Raw genomic sequence first — 15771 nt, 5'->3', positions numbered from 1 at the left:
CATCAGGTAGGCTCATCAAGAAAGGAATTAGGACCAAAGTCCTGGCCTGGCTATGTTAGGCAAGAGCCCAGGTTAAATAATAAAACAGAAAAACAAAACAAAACAAAATGAATGTGCGAAGCTCCGTGTTTAAAAAAGCAAGTTTCAGGGCTGGAGAGATGGCTCAGATGTTAAGAGCACTGACTGCTCCTCCAGAGGTCCTGAGTTCAATTCCCAGCAACCACATGGTGGCTCACAGCCATCTATAAGGAGATCTGGTGCCCTCTTCTGGCATGCAAGCATACATGGAAGGAATGTTGTATACATAATAAATAAATAAATATTTTTTAAAAAAAAGCAAGTTTCAAACAGGGCTGGGAGACAGCTCAGTGGGTGATATGTGTGCCATACAGCATGAGGACCTGAGTTTGGATATGTTGAACCCAAGTAAAAAGTCGCGTGTGGCAGCTTGCTTCTATAATCCCAGCGCTGGGGAAAGCGGGGAGGAGATGGCAGATCCGGGGGCTCTCTGGCAAGCCATTCCAGGTGAAGTGGCAAGTTCCAGGCTGGATCAGAGACCCTGCCGCAAAAATACAAGAGAGAGCTCTAACGTTGACTTTTGGTTTCCACAAGACACACAGAGGAGTGCCCACACATATGTGCATGGGTGCACACACATGCATACGCCACACAACACATAGGGCTTCAAGACAGAGGCAGTAGGACATTGAACGAATGCAGGCCTTGCTGCAACCACACAGAACAGGTTCCAGAGGCCAACCTGGCCTGCATCTGTCATGCCTGGGCTCAACGGCTTGCAGGTCCTCAAGGAGACAATTCTGAAACAGAACATTCTGGAAAGAGGTCTTCAAGTGGTGGCTCCCAGGCTGGCTCTCCATTGCTTCAGCCCAGATTCCAGACTCTGCCATACCCCCACAGCTTCAAACCCGCCAGCTTCTACAGTGTGGGTCTCCATTTTACGAAGTCCATTCTTACTGGAGGTTATCTTTGTAATCCCCAGTTACTGCATTTCCCTTCCCTTTGTTCAGCTGTCTTTCTGGGCACAGCACCCAGGGGTCTCCCAGGATCCTGCCTGGCCTGGGCCTGGCCTGCATCCAGCATTGCATATCTGTTTCTCCTGGGATGCCCACCTACTGAACTATTTTTTGCCCTGTTCTCCTTGGGCACCTCTGTCCTGGTGACATCTTTACCTGATACTCTCCTTGCCGTTTTCTTCAGCATCCCCATCTTATAGACACACCATGTTGGCAGTGCTTTAGGTAACAACTTCCATTTTACAGTCAAAGAATTACTAAATATTTACATAGGAAATGGCTGTTCTTTGGAAGTCCTTGGGGAGAGCATTCTCTGCTCGGCCACAAGAGTACCCCCCCTAACTTCTGAAGAGGGCAGGAACCTATAGGCTCCTGAACCCCAGTGCAAGGGAACACCCAGCCAGTGACCTGCCTGCAGGGACTCAGTCCACAGGTCACTTCACTCCGAGTCCTTGCTCCCCACCTCCTGACTTTGAAGTCAAAGTTTCACTCCCTTGACAAAATATTCATTGCTGGAGGCTCCTCCTGAGACTAAAATAACTTTCCACGAAATGCTCAGAAAGTGGCTCCTTGCTTGTAAATGCTGTGATATTATAAGAAACATCCGTGTTTGTGTGCGGTTACGTCTCGTGTAACTGCCTCAGTGGGGCCTGCGAGGCCATCATGGCTCATCTCTGTCATTTCTAAAACCCGACACTCTTTCACTATCCTGTGGCACCTTCTCGGTTCTTTAAACTATTTTTCTCTTCAAGTTCTCATGAATCGATGGTTCCTGTTTTTCTGACTGTGCTGCTGGAGCCTGAATTTCTGAGAGCTCACTACCCCTCCTGTTCAGCAGCGAGGCCACGAGCCCACCTCCCCTATCGCCGCCTGAGGCTGCCGTCCCTGGGGAGTCTGCCAGGAGTGAGATGCACTCATTGGTTCCCTGACGAACACTCACTCCGGAGAAAAGAGAAAGGAAAGTGGCAAAGTGGGTGAAAGTTCGGATGGCACAGGCAAGACTCGGCGTCCGATGAGCAACAGTGAGCGAGCCACCAGCCCCGGACTCAGAGCCCCCAACGGACCCTGTGAGGGGCACACTCTGTGGCCCACTAGAGATGACCTCATTCTGTATAAGGGTGAGACACGTCTTTCCGTTTTCAGCCCCCCCCCCCCTCCCCCTTTATCCTTAGCAAACGTAAGTACAAGAATCTACCTTTGAATCTCGGATTATCCTGACATTTCTGAAAAATAATGCTTATTTTTTGAGAATATAATACAATTACATCTTTGTTCCTTTCCTTTCCTTTCTTCAAGTCCTTCCACGTACCCATCCCCCTTGCTGTGTTTCAAATTCATGGTGTCTTTTTCTTTAATTGTGGTTACTTTTAAGAAAAATTCAGATACAGCGAGACCATTTGATTCACTACATATTAAAAAGGACTTCTTGCTAACAGGCTGACAGCACACCCTCTCCGGCTAGAGTCCAGAACCAAAGGCTCAGACAAGCTGTGTACCCTCCAAAAGAAGGGTCCGCTCCTAGGATCTCCCCACATCTTCTCTTGATCCCTCGGCTGCATCTCGGTGCCTCCAGCCTCCCAGGCCAGGGCCTGTGTATGCATGTCCGTTGTCAGATTGTTGTTTTCTTTCTGTATGGGTGTTTTGCCTGCAAATATGTCTGCATACCGCATTTGCACCCGGTGCCAGGTAAGGTCAGAGGAAGGCGCTGGATCTCCTGGAACTGGAGTTGCAGCTGGTTGTGAGCCGTCTAGCTGCTGGGAAGAGAACCAGGGTGTTCTGGAAAAGCAGCCAGTGCTCTTAACCGCTGAGCCCTCTCTTCAGCCCCAAGTTCCTTTTTCTAAGGCCGTCCGTGGCATTGGATTAGAGGCTCACCTCACTCCACAAGACCTTGTCCTCAGTACTTAAAACCATGATGACACCGTCATGGAATAAGGACGTGTTCTGAACTGCTGGAAGCATGCGACTCCTCAGAGACGCAGTCGGTTCCAGACACAAGCGGAGGCCCTAACTGGTGACTCACAGTCTGTGACTCCTACTCTTTCTCTTTCACCAACCCTCTCCCCTGAAAACAACTGCCTTCAGAACAGGTACCATTTGCTTCCTGTTCCATCCAGGTCAGTGTCCCTGCTCGGATGAAGTCAGATCAAAGCTGCTCGCAGGGCCGCGCTTCGGTCCCTCAAATTGCCCATACTCAATCAAGCCCCCTCCTCCTTGGCTGAGCCTCCTCCCAGCCTGGTCTCTGGAAGGAACCAGACAAACTAGACATGGACGCCTCCTTTTACCTCCTGTCACCCATGGGTGCTCAGAGGGAACCTCCAGGAAGTCCCACAGGCCCCATCTGCCCTCCAGTGGCGTGCTCAGTGTTCCAGGGGAGCCTTGGGGCAGACACCAGCACGCAGAAAGTGATCCTGTCTCAGTCGCAACTAAGACAGTCTTGATTCTGTGTGTCTGGTAAACAGCACTTTTGTCAAGGGGACTCCGGGGGTCTGGGTCCCTCATGAAGCTCATGGTGCTTAACAGATTAGAGTCCCAGCCCTCAGCAGCAGCATATCTGAGGCTGACTCTAATGCAGACGGCTCATCACCGTGACACCCTGGGACTGGGCTGGGGGCTGCACACCAGGTCCCATGCTTTCCCTACGTGTAAGAACTTGCTGTCCATGACACTCACCTCCTCTGGAGGGATGTCATCCTCTTGGCTTGGAGCTGGGGATATAGCTCATTTAGTAGAGTACTTGCCTCACATCCACGAAGCCCTGGGTTCAGCCACCAGCACCGCATAAACTGGCTACAGCGGCATGACTACCTTTTCACACAATTTCCCTTTTCATCTCATATGAAAAAAAAATGAATTATCGGGCTAGAAGTTCTCGTCCTTCATTCACCTCATTTGCAGGTTTAAAGAGACCCCTTGCTTGGCTCAAGGGCTGCTGGGAAGGTCAGATGGAGGTCAGTATGGTAGCCCCTAAGGCCCCTTCCCAGACGAGGCAGAAAGGACAGCGACCCCTTGCTTGGCTCAAGGGCTGCTGGGAAGGTCAGATGGAGGTCAGTATGGTAGCCCCTAAGGCCCCTTCCCAGACGAGGCAGGAAGGACAGCGTCCCCTTGCTTGGCTCAAGGGCTGCTGGGAAGGTCAGATGGAGGTCAGTATGGTAGCCCCTAAGGCCCCTTCCCAGATGAGGCAGGAAGGACAGCTGTGAGGAGGCGTGGCCTAGGACGGTCCAGGATGCCTCACTTTGCATCCGGCATCCAGAGGCCTTCGCTGAAAGTGTTTGAGGTCAAGGGAAGACTGCCTCCACCCAGGGTCAGCAAGACAGCCATCTTTCCTAGGAAATAATCCATCTGAACAGAGTCTTGGAAAACAGAATCTGGCAGTGCTGTGTGCATGCGGTCCAGGTTCATGGTGACCAGGGATACTGCGTCCACCACAGCCCTGCACTCTCCACTCCTCATGGACCATAGTTTAATCAGCTAAGGCTTTTTTTTTTTTTTTTTTGGTGAGTGGAAGAAGGTTGAACGGGCCTCTGGAACACACGCATGATCCACTGAGGGTGCCCAGAACACCAGTTTCTCATCCCAATCCTGTTGCCAGAGGTCCTTCCCAAAGAAATGTGTTCCCCCACCTACAGTTTAAACAGCATGGCCAATCTCTCTTACTGTCTGCAGGAGAGGAAATCAAACCCTCAAACTCCCAAAGTGATTTGACTGGAACTTCCATGGGGGGGGGCAAGGAAGAAGGATAGGAAAAGATGGAGGAGGATAGGGTGGAGGGAGATCCAAGATCTTATAGTGTTTTGGCTAAGATAATGCTTAGACTCTCTGTTTTCTAACACACACACACACACACACACACACACACACACGCTCAGACCCACACACATATACTAAAAAATAAAATAAAGGAGTCGATAGCTCCAACTGGAAAGGCATCACACCTGACACCCCGACTCTGGGGTGATGAAAACGACGGCGCCCCAAGTTTGCATTCTCGAGTTCTGACAGAGGACCACCCTGTTAGTTACTTTCCCCTTGCTGTGACAAATGCGACTTTTCCGGCTCCAGGGTGCAGTCCATGGCAGTGGGAAAGGCATGTCAACGGGGACCTCCGTGCACCTGCTTACACTGCGCCCACACTCAGGAAGCAGAGAAAGAGAAAGATGGAAATGAGCATTCAGCATTCAGCTCGCTCCCTTCGTTTTCTACAGCCTAAGATCCCAGCCAGTGGAACGGCGCCGCCAACACTCAGGGTGGAAATCCCATCAAAGATGCACCCAGAGGCTTACCTACTAGTTGATCCCAGATCCTGTCAAACTGGTGAAGGAAACACCACAGGAACTGACTGCCGAAGCCCCTGTGCTTGAAGAGAGAGGGTTGAAAGAGAGGCGGTGGGGTGCGGGGGAGGCAATCATGGGAGGAGGTGAATCATCACCTGCCCCAGTCACCTAGACAACCACGATCACGTACTCTATTGCACAAAGTTCCCATCACTGACACTTTCGCGGTATTCCCAAGGGTACCTGCAAATGTCGAGGGGCTGGCAAACTTGAAGGTGATCCTTAGTGAAGTGCTGTCCCCAGCCTCCACTGATCCACATGGTCATTTGAGGAAGAAGTCAAGGGGGTGTATCCCCAACTTCATGGTTTTTTTTTAAATTTGTTTGTTTTTAATTTAATTTAATTTATTTATTTACTTTGGTTTTTCAAGACAGGCTTTCTCTGTAGGTTTGGAGCCTGTCCTGGAACTAGCACTTGTAGACCAGGCTGGCCTCGAACTCACAGAGATCCGCCTGCCTCTGCCTCCCGAGTGCTGGGATTAAAGGCGTGTGCCACCTCTTCCTGGCAACTTCATATTTTATACAGAATGTATGAACTATGGTCTTGGGGAATCAACTCGACACACCTGACAAGAAGGGACGCTCAGTTGAGAAATTGCCTGTATCAGATGGGCCTGTGGACACATCTGTGGGGAATTTTATCAACTGCTAATTAACACAGAACTCAGCAGTCTCTGGGCTGTACCATTCCATAGGCAGGTGAACCTGGACTGCTTTAGAAAGGCAACTGAGGCCAATCATGGTTGCGCACATCACCAAGAACTCAGGAGGCAGAGGCAGACTCAGAGTCTGAAGCCAAATTCCTTGACGTAGTTCTAGCCCAGCCAGAGCTACATAGTGAAACCCTGTCTGGGTGCTTCTCCGTGACGTCTGCTCCGGGTTCCAGCCTTGAGGTCACGTCCCTCAGAGCCAGAAGAAATGCAAGAGGAAATAAACACTTTGCTCCCTAAGCGGCTGTCAGTCATGGTGTTTATCACAGCAACAGAAAAGCAAACTAGAGCATGAGCCAAGGCTAGACTACAACAGTAGTCAAGGCTAGACTAAACCAGGCATGCTAGAAGTTAAAAAAAAAGTCACCGCCTGAGATACAGAGTAAGAAGGATAATGTCTCTGCATGTCCCCACAGGTTGTCGACAGGCTTTGAGAACCCTGTGGGCCCAGCAGATGGGGTTGGTCACCAATAACCTCGGTCTTGCATCCAGGACAAGGGCAGATGTGCTGAAGTGCAGACAGCTGAACCCTCTCCAGGGAGGGCTGCGTGGGGCCTCAGGGACTGACAGCACCCAGGGAAGAAACCTAGCTCGGGGTCATGAGAGGAAGAAGGAGCCCACAGGCAAGGCAAGAACAATCCAGAAAGTTGGAAGGACCAAGGCTGTCCGAGGCACAGTGAGTGTCTTGTATGAGATGCTGTTGACCTTTGGCCGCAGCACAGGAGAGCAGACACTGGACCAACACATGGAAGTGGCAAAAAAACAAAACAAAACAAAACAAAACAAAACAAAAAAAAACGGCCTGTGGATCATTTCCAGAAGCACGCCCCACGGGGAACCAGCAGTGATGCACTGGCTGCTGGGGAACGGGAAAGGAGCCCAGGCGTGGGGCAGCAGTGCCTAAGGGGCTTCTGTAGCAGCCCCGCCCCCACACAGGAAGCGGCAACTCTAAGAAAGGAATGCTAAGTGAGGCCAGTCCAGGTGGGCGCATCTGGCACTCCGGGTCACCTCAGCTGTATCTGAAGGAAGGGTAAAGGCAACTCGCCCATGGCCAACCAGCTAATCAGGAAGAAGCGAGGATTCAACTGGGGACCCTGACTGTATGTGGGAGCGAACACAGTCCGAGGGCGACCAGGGTCCTTCCTTTCGCCCCCCACCTCAAGCTGCCACATCCATCCTAGAGAAAGCAAATCAATTCTCAAAGCCCAGTGCGATCCACTCAGACGCCAGCTCTTGCATTCCAACCACACAGAGAGGACCCTGCACAGGCAGCCTCCTCCCCACTACGGCACCCACCACCATGTTGCCCCTGGCCAGCCATCATGGGGCTCAGTAAAGACCTTTGACACGTAGCGATAGAGGATGGTATTGCTATAACTGCAATCTGCCACCCAGAGCAAGGACGAAACGAGAAGACACCAAAATGCACAATATCAGCTGGACAGCTGAATGCCTGCTATAACTTAGACAAAATAAGAGGTGAATGGTTATTAATGAAATCTCACGCTTATAACAATAAGGTAAATAATAAAGGCATCACCAGTTGTGTGCACTGGGACAGTACCAAGTAAAATGAAGGCCGTTTGGACACAAGTTCTGTGCTACTGGGCAATTTAATGACAGATGACAAGTGAGGGACAAACAGGCGGGTAGTATATACAGCATGGATCCTCTGGTCAGAGGGTCTTGTGACGGGCAGGATGAAGCAGGTCTCTGAGAGATTTCTTCACTGTTCCCGTGCACCCACGGTTTAAAGCTTAGGAATTATTTGTTTATGGACTTTAACACTTGGTGGGCCATGTTTGACCGTGGGTGATCAAAACCGAGGACCATGAAAGTGAGGCCGGGGACCGTGGTTGGGGAAAGGACGTATGCCAACCCCGTTGCTTCCAGCCGCATGTGGCTCCGAATATTTAAATTTAAATTAAGTGAAGTTAAGTGTCCGGTTCAGTTTCTGGTCACCTTGACCATATGCCAACACTTGTGGCCACCACATCAGGCAAGGCAGACAGGGTGTTGCCGTCGCTGCAGGGCTGCTTTGAGGAGTCACAGGAGGGACTGTTGGACCTCAGCAGACATGCAAGAGCTGTTTCATTGTTGCCAGGCAGGATTAGGAGCTTCCGTGTGTTCGGCAAAAGATGGGTAAGGTGTGCAGAGGCTGTCCGCATCAGACTCTGCCGAGGAAGGCTGCGGAGGCGAGAGCTCTCCAGCATCTGAGCTGTCATTCTGTCCCCAGCCCAGGTGGGGTCAGCCCTGAGTGGCTCCTGTAGCCCCTGGCACCACAGTGGGCGGCAGCCACTTCAAATGATGGGCATCCCTGTGGCCTGAGTCTTGTCATCACAGTCCCCCAAACTACCTAACCACACCTGGAACACGGGGTCCAGTGATGAAGGAATCTATTCCCTAATAGTCAGGTGGAGAGGGAGGGAGGGAAGGAAGGGCAGGTGCACTGGAAAGGGATGACGGAAGTACAGACACATTCTGCAGGACGACGGAAGAGTGGAGAAACGCAGACAGGGCTGGGAGGCAGCTAAACTGCAGGTAAAAGCATCTGCCCAGCAAGCTGGAGGACCGAGCACAATCCCCAGAATCCACAGTTTTAGGCCAAACGTCACGGTGTATACTTGGGGTCCCATATTTAGGGAGGTAAAGACAGGAGATCAGCTGGGGCTCACTACCAGCCAGCCCAGCATGTTTGCTGAGTAACAGGCCGGTGAGACCTGGCCTCAAAACAAAACAAAACAAAAATCAAAATGGTGATGGGGGAGGGAGTAAAGAAAAAAGGGAAGAAAGAAAAGTAAGTAGCACCTAGTTTGTCACCTAGTTTCTGCACACAAGGATGAACATGTTGACCAGCACATGCATGAACACACAAGTGAACACACACACACGTATGTGCACACACAAATACAAATGGATGGGCAAATCTACTCTGGAAGTCCAAGGATAATATGAGGAGGTATGTAGAGGCTCATCCAATAGAAGCTAACGGCCAAACCTGTTTGCCAAAGGTAGAAAGGAGTTATATTCAGGGGCCACTGTGGCTGCTGCTCTGGCTGCTGATTGTCCATAGTCACAAGCTGCTCCTTAAGAGACCCTTCCCCAAGGCAAAGTTCTTCCAAGATCTGCTTCTGTGATTCCACCAGACCTAGCAGGTACTATGCTTCGAGTCCATGGTATGGTCCCCTAATTTTAAGGTCAAGAAGGCTGCTAGAGTCCCAGTCATCTCCTCTGCATCCAAGTCAGGAAGAAGGAAGGTAGAAGGAGTCAAAAGGTTGGGCCAAAGTAGTGAGAACACATGGGGATCGAAAAAGGAAAGTATGAGAACAAAGGTCAAAGGTGAGAGATGCCAGAGTTCTTTAAAGGGCTTTCCCAGCATCCCTGGTGGGGCCACTACTCTTCCTCTTTCTAACAGCAAAAGAGTCTGGGAAACAGTCTCTACTGGAGCTACTGTTGTCCCTAGCAACACAGAAGCTGTTGTTGACAACACAGGAAGAAGAGGAAGGATGTAAGACAGGATACTTCACAACAGGTGTGCAGGGCTGTGGAGGTGGCTGAGTGATTAAGAGTGAACTGATCTTGCAGAGGCCTAGCGGTTGGTTCCCAGCCCCCATGCTGGGCAGCTCACAAGACTGGACGCCCTCTTATGGCTTCCACAGGCACTGCACCCTATGCATGATTTAAGAAAGAAAAAAAAATACCTGGCAACTGCTTTCGTGTTAATAACTCCTCTGCCCTGTGAATGAGCACAGAGACGAGTCATTCACTGCTCTGTGACCAGGATCTACTCTGTAGAACCTGCATAGGGTTCGAACAGGAAGTGGCAGGAAGCTTTCCAGGGAAAATATAAGAGCAGACCCTTTGATCTGAGCAGCTACTTATTCTTTACCTAATAAAGGAGCAGCATGCAGCCCTGCCTTTACTCCCAGCACCTGAGGTGGAGGCAGGAGGATCCCAAGTTTGAGGCCAACCTGAACTTCTGTTCATGAAGGGTGTGCTTGGTGCCTGGTTCTAGTCCAGGTTGCTGACCATCTGATCGCAGACTCACAAGACACCACAGGTCACACCTGTCACTATCATCCCACGCCAGATGAGGAGGGGTGCAGAGGACAGAAGGGAGAAACCCCTGCCCCCTGTCAGTCTGTGAAGGAGTCAGGGATGAGAAGGGTAGATGCTTCTCATTTGGTGGCTGATGAATCTAAACTTGTCGTATATCATAGGCACCACCGGAGCTTGGGAGAAGACAGGGAGCAACTCCCCCTTGGGTGACTCCTGGCTGTGACCTCCACCTGGCTGCGAGGAAGCTGTTCAGACTCCCCCACACTAGGCTTCTTTCCCCAAGGAGAACACGCCAGGGGTTCTGCTGCTCTTGGCCAGGTGACAGCCTTCCCTCCTGAGCTTGTTTTGGAATCAGGACAGGGTACCTGGTCCAAGGTAGCCATTAAGATACTGCTCAGACCTAGCTTCGGAGATGAAGCTGGTGTCCAGGATAAAGACAAAACAGTCTTTGCTTGGAGCATCAGATGAGGCATGGCCCCAAGGTCACAGATTATCTTTATAGAAAATGACCTGATCCACCCCAGAGGAGTTGAAACAGGTGAGTCTCCATCACCTGGAACCAAGGGGGTCATAAGACGTGAATGGGGCAGGGGCTCTTGTCCTTAGCTCTACTTCAGACCCAAGTCCTCTTCTTGTGAGTCCCATTTTGGGTCCTTTCTTCATCTCCCCCACCTCTCTCTCTCTCTCTCTCTCTCTCTCTCTCTCTCTCTCTCTCTCACACACACACACACACACACACACACACACACCCCGCATCTTTCTCTACTCACACGTTTATAGACATGACTGAAAGTCAACTGAGCTGGTTTGCTGGGGTTTTAGGGAAACTTTAAAGGAGGCTGGCATCCAAAAGATTAACTTTTTATCCCTCCTCCCCACTTCCTTCCTCCTGCCAATGCAAAGATGATGCCTGGAGCTTCAGCAGCCTTCTTGAAACTCTAAGACAAAATGGAGAAAGGAAGCCAGGACTACTGATGACGGAGCAGGACAGCGGATGAACCAACTGCCTTGGTGATTCTCCCTGGACAAATCCCTTTCTGCCTGAGAACAGTACAGATGGGAGAACAGAGCCCTTTAGCTGCGTGAGAGCAAGCATGCTTGGCTCCCTGTTATATGCTCCTTATATCCAGCTTAATAAATGTTCATTTATGTCTAGCTGAAGTGACAGGTGCCCATGCGGCCCCCACACTCTCTGCAAATTACTCGCACAATGAGAAGATATATATTCTGCCATCATTAACAAAATCCCTCTGTTTTAAACATGATACATCATCCAAGGGCAGAGTGGCAAGAAAGTCCCACCTCTCCTGTCCCAGAAGTCCTTGTTTGCATGTAATCAATCTGGAAAGTGAAAGACAAGCAAATAGCCCAGGCTAGGTAAGACGTTGTCATCAGCTCCTCCATCTACGCTAAAGACAACTGGTTGAATCCAATGAGACCAGCTGATCAATGGCCCCCATCTCCTTCCTGTAAGCCAGCTTCCTTCAAACTCACTGGCTTTTCTTTGATCCACCCAGAACCTGTGGGGAGCCCTGCCCTTGACACACCCCTAAATCTTAGCCATGATGCCCTGAGGCTCTTGGCATAAGAGTAGCTTATGAGTGAGCCCACCCACACGCGTGCACATATCACACACACAACCCTCTAGCACACCCAGGCCAGTCTCAGTTCTTGAAGCCTTAAACATTGCACACAGGATAGACAGAGCATAAAGAGTGTCCCTTTCATAGGCTGCCACTATGACAGTGTGAAGACCAAAATGACCCTGGCCACTTCTGGCCCCTGAGAGTAGGCATGAGGATGTGCCTTTTGAGACATGACATAAACCCAAAGCCCCCTTGGTTTTAGTAAAGAAAGGCTGCTCTGTGCTCTGGTCTGGGTCCTCGGTGTAGCTTACTTAACCTTTTCACTATGACTCCTCTCCCATATGTAATGATCTTCCAGTAACAAGAATCTCGAGGAGCTAAAAGGACAGCTGCCACTGTTTCAGCCAGGAAGCATCAGGGCCAAATCCAGCTGTGCCACCTCTGGCAGGTCCATGCCTGTTGAGCCTGGGTTGTCTGGCCTTTGGCCCAGCTGGCTTCACTGGCACAGAAAGCCCCCCTGGCTGCCCGTTCTTGCCCTTATCCCTGTGCTGAGTGGGCAGCGGGCTCCCCGGCACCTGCACATCTTCAAAGCAGCTGCTGTGTGGAATCTCTGCTGAGGCAGGGAGTAAGGTGAGTGATTGTCTCCTGTCCATGTGCTGGGGGTTGTTCTGGTGTTACATGGAGGGCACGCACCGAATAAAATGGGAACTGGCCTTTGTAAAGATGTTGATAATAATGCCGATAATGACAGTAATAATAATGGTGGTAATCGTGATACCTAGAACCCAAGGTTTCTTGAGAGGACCAAGGAGCACTGCCTATTTGCCTGCTAAGTGAGACCATGGTGAATAAAGAGCCCATCATGGACTGAGGTCTCAGGAGAGACCTTGCTTTAAGGACAAGATCCATTCTTACCAGAATACCACAAGGCAGTGGGGCCCAGGCCGAATGAAAGTGGCTAGTCACATCTCTGTGGACATGGCTATCCTGGTAACAGTATATCCTGGCAACTGGTATACACACCCCAGAATCTTCCCAAGGCTCACACCTATGAGATTCTAATTCTTGCTTCACAGTGAAAGAAGGCCGGACACCAGGGGCTTCAACATCTCAACAGCACCACCACCAGAATCAGACACAGAGTTGATGCTGATGATATAAATAGCCCTGCACAAAAGGTCATAGAGCACAGAACCCACTATGATGGAGACCAGAGGTAGACAAGGCCACAAACCACAGGTTAGTTCCAGGCTGAGCACACCATGACAGCAGGATTCTGGGCAAATTGCACTGTCATGAAGTTAGGAACACTTTCTGTTTGCAGTTAGACGTCCCTTCTGAGCGTGGTCTCAGTTCCTGCCCTAGAATGAGCCCCTATGGCTCCTGCCTGCAGCAACCCTCAGCTCCGTGTGGCAAGTGGAAGTCACAACAAAGTCACGAACCATGTGTGTTGTATGTGTGTTCATATGTGTGAACGCGGACCTGCACATGCCATGGCACATGCATGCAGAGGTCAGAGGACAACCACATTAGTTATCACCCTTTGCCTTGCTTGAGATGGCATGTCTTGCTTGCAGTCATGCATGCCAGGCTCTGCCCCCTATCCTGCCACGAGTACTGGGATTACAGACCCCCCTGCAGTCTCCCTTCAATCTTGAATCTTGTCATCCAAGTTTTGTGGCCACGGGGTGTGGCCCCTGAGAGCTGGGAACCACCCACAGTTATCTAAACACATATAAACAGTCCTCAAGTGGACTGACAGAACTAACTGGGAAAATTCAAACCCTACATTGACCTGTGACGTCTCCAGCAACCTCAGTGGGTTGCAGAAGCAACATACTTGTTGCAGAAGCCAATTTCAAAGTTCACGCTACCTGATTCTCCCAGTCCACAAGGGGATGGGTGCAACTAGCTCTGGATCACCCTGGTCCTTTCTAAACACTAGAGTTTTCACTTAACCAATTCTATGCTCAACCAGGGGCAGGACCTGAAACCATAACCAGCAGCTCTAGGGATGCCGAGAAAGCAAAACACAGTGTTCCAGACACGGGAGCAGATCCCTCTTCCGAGGGACCTCTCAAGCACAGTGCAGGAGAAAGCTGAGAATGTATGACTAACCCATTCACAGAGGGGCAGTTTGTGCTGTTTCCACCAAAGACCAAGTTCCCTCCTGGGCCAGGCCAGCCATTCAATGCTGTTTCCACCAAAGACCAAGTTCTCTCCTGGGCCAGGCCGGCCAGCCCGTGTTATGCTCAGGGCGGATGGAGCTGCTCTAGAGCTCATTCAGCCAGGATGCTGACTCATTCTTAACCCGGGAAGCCCCACACACCCCAGTGAGTTGCTCAGAACAGGCTCCTGTCTACCCTGCAGCCTGCCTGCTATGCCACTTTTAAAGCAAGGGACCATTTTTCAGATTTGCTTAGGAAGCGACCTAGCAGTTACAGTAACTGTTATTTGACAGTCAAGTTAAGTGCATAAGAACAGTAACTCAGGCCGCTTCACTCCCCTTTCCCTCCCCTGTCTTCCACCATCCCCCTCCTGCTGGTTCCCAGCCTGTGACTTTTCTTTCTTTCCAGCACGATTTTCCACCTGGAGCATTAAGGGGATGGAAGGGACATAAATCCAGTCCTGAAGCCATTCACATGTGTTCGGAGAAAAGCCAAAAGTCTGCCTCACTGCCATATTTCATGCCCTGCAGCTGGGCAGCTCAGGTCAGGCTGCTTAGGTCAGTGGCCAGAAGCTGCCCGGGGGCTCTTCCTTCTACTTCTTAGGAGCAGAAGCTAGTCCAATCTCAGCCAGCGCTCAGATAGCACAGACTCACCCACTCCATCTCTGACCTTCGTTGGCGTCTAGCTAGGAGTCCCTCTGAAGAGGCTCCTTCCTAGGCAGGCATCATCACTACGTCTCACGCTCTCTTCTGAGACAGCACTACACACAGCCAGCATCCACGAGGCACAGCTAAGAAACTCCCCAGAGTCCCCTAGACACAGCGGAGGTGGGGTGGAGGCAGAGAGAGCCGCTTTTCTGACATCACAGACTTTCAAAGTCTGGGAGAAGCAGTGTCTACCCCCAGGACACCGCAGCTGTCACAGCTCTGAGGCGCACACAGCATAGACTTCATTGACAGAATATACTCACCGGGGAGAAGCTGATGCATGGCTCCACTCCCAGCCACTGGGCTGTGAAGATCCCAAGATGTGCGCAGCTTGCCTGGAAAGTCACTTTGAAACTTAGAAAGCAGCCACTGTAAAGTCACTGAGTCCCCTCCATTCTCAGAGTTGTCCACATGATTAAGAAAAAAAAAAAAAAAGACAAGAAAAAGAAAAAGGCGCACACCTCAGCCTTCATTGCCACTGGAACCAGATGACTCATGCTGACTCAGAACCACCACTTCCTCTCCCGACATTCTCTTCATACTTGTGAGCCGGGCTGGTCCGATTCCCAGGGTCTCCACCACCCTTCCGGAAAGAGCAACTTCCCAGACCCAGGCAGAGAGAGCCTCCAGCTCACAGCCAGGCAACACGGGCACTGGGGAAGAAATGCTTTGTTTAGCAGACTCGGGACAACTGAAACTAAAAGGCAGAGCTCTCATATGTAATTGAGAGTCAGATGCTCATGGATACTGAAACGCAGCTCACGGAAGAGGCAAGAATCCATCTTTGCCATGTTGTTAAGGCATCTGGGGTTTGCTTTGCCCTGATAACACCCATTTCCGTTCACGCTTTCTTCTGCACATAGCCCTGATCTAAAATTATTGTCTATTCTGAGCTGCTTGTGAGAAGCGTGTGTAGACCTCAGTGACTTGGTTTTCAAAGATAGGCTAGATCACAAGAGCAAAAGAGCCAAGGAATGAAATCAAAGCCATGGCTCTCTAACTTTTAAAATCTACTGGACGTTTCTGTACCAGAACCAAGAGCCCGCCTCCCGCCTCCGGGTCTGAGTTTTCTTTTGAATGATGCAGAGGGCGGGGCCGTCTTCCGCAGCTTCAAGCATTTTTAAATTACGAGAAGTACCCCAGAGAAAGCGGAATCCACGTACCACTGAGCAGCCTC

At 50.7% G+C, this 15771-nt stretch overlaps 1 long non-coding RNA gene across 10 annotated transcripts in view; it reads right to left on the bottom strand.

Annotated features, from left to right (window-relative positions):
* The window catches only part of LOC125416526 (uncharacterized), a 115639-nt gene extending 100590 nt beyond the window's left edge, over positions 1-15049 (bottom strand). For all 10 annotated transcript variants that reach the window (XR_015739089.1, XR_015739090.1, XR_015739083.1 and 7 more), the window contains exon 1: positions 14858-15049. This is a non-coding gene — a long non-coding RNA (uncharacterized LOC125416526). The remainder of the gene's footprint in view (positions 1-14857) is intronic.
* Positions 15050-15771: the final 722 nt, after the last annotated feature.

The sequence above is a fragment of the Myodes glareolus genome, chromosome 10 (genome assembly GCF_982192425.1).
Source record: "Myodes glareolus chromosome 10, mMyoGla1.1, whole genome shotgun sequence".
NCBI classification, from domain to species: domain Eukaryota; kingdom Metazoa; phylum Chordata; class Mammalia; order Rodentia; family Cricetidae; genus Myodes; species Myodes glareolus.
The sequence above is the reverse complement of the archived record's forward strand: the minus strand, read 5'-3'. Positions and strand labels throughout refer to the sequence as shown.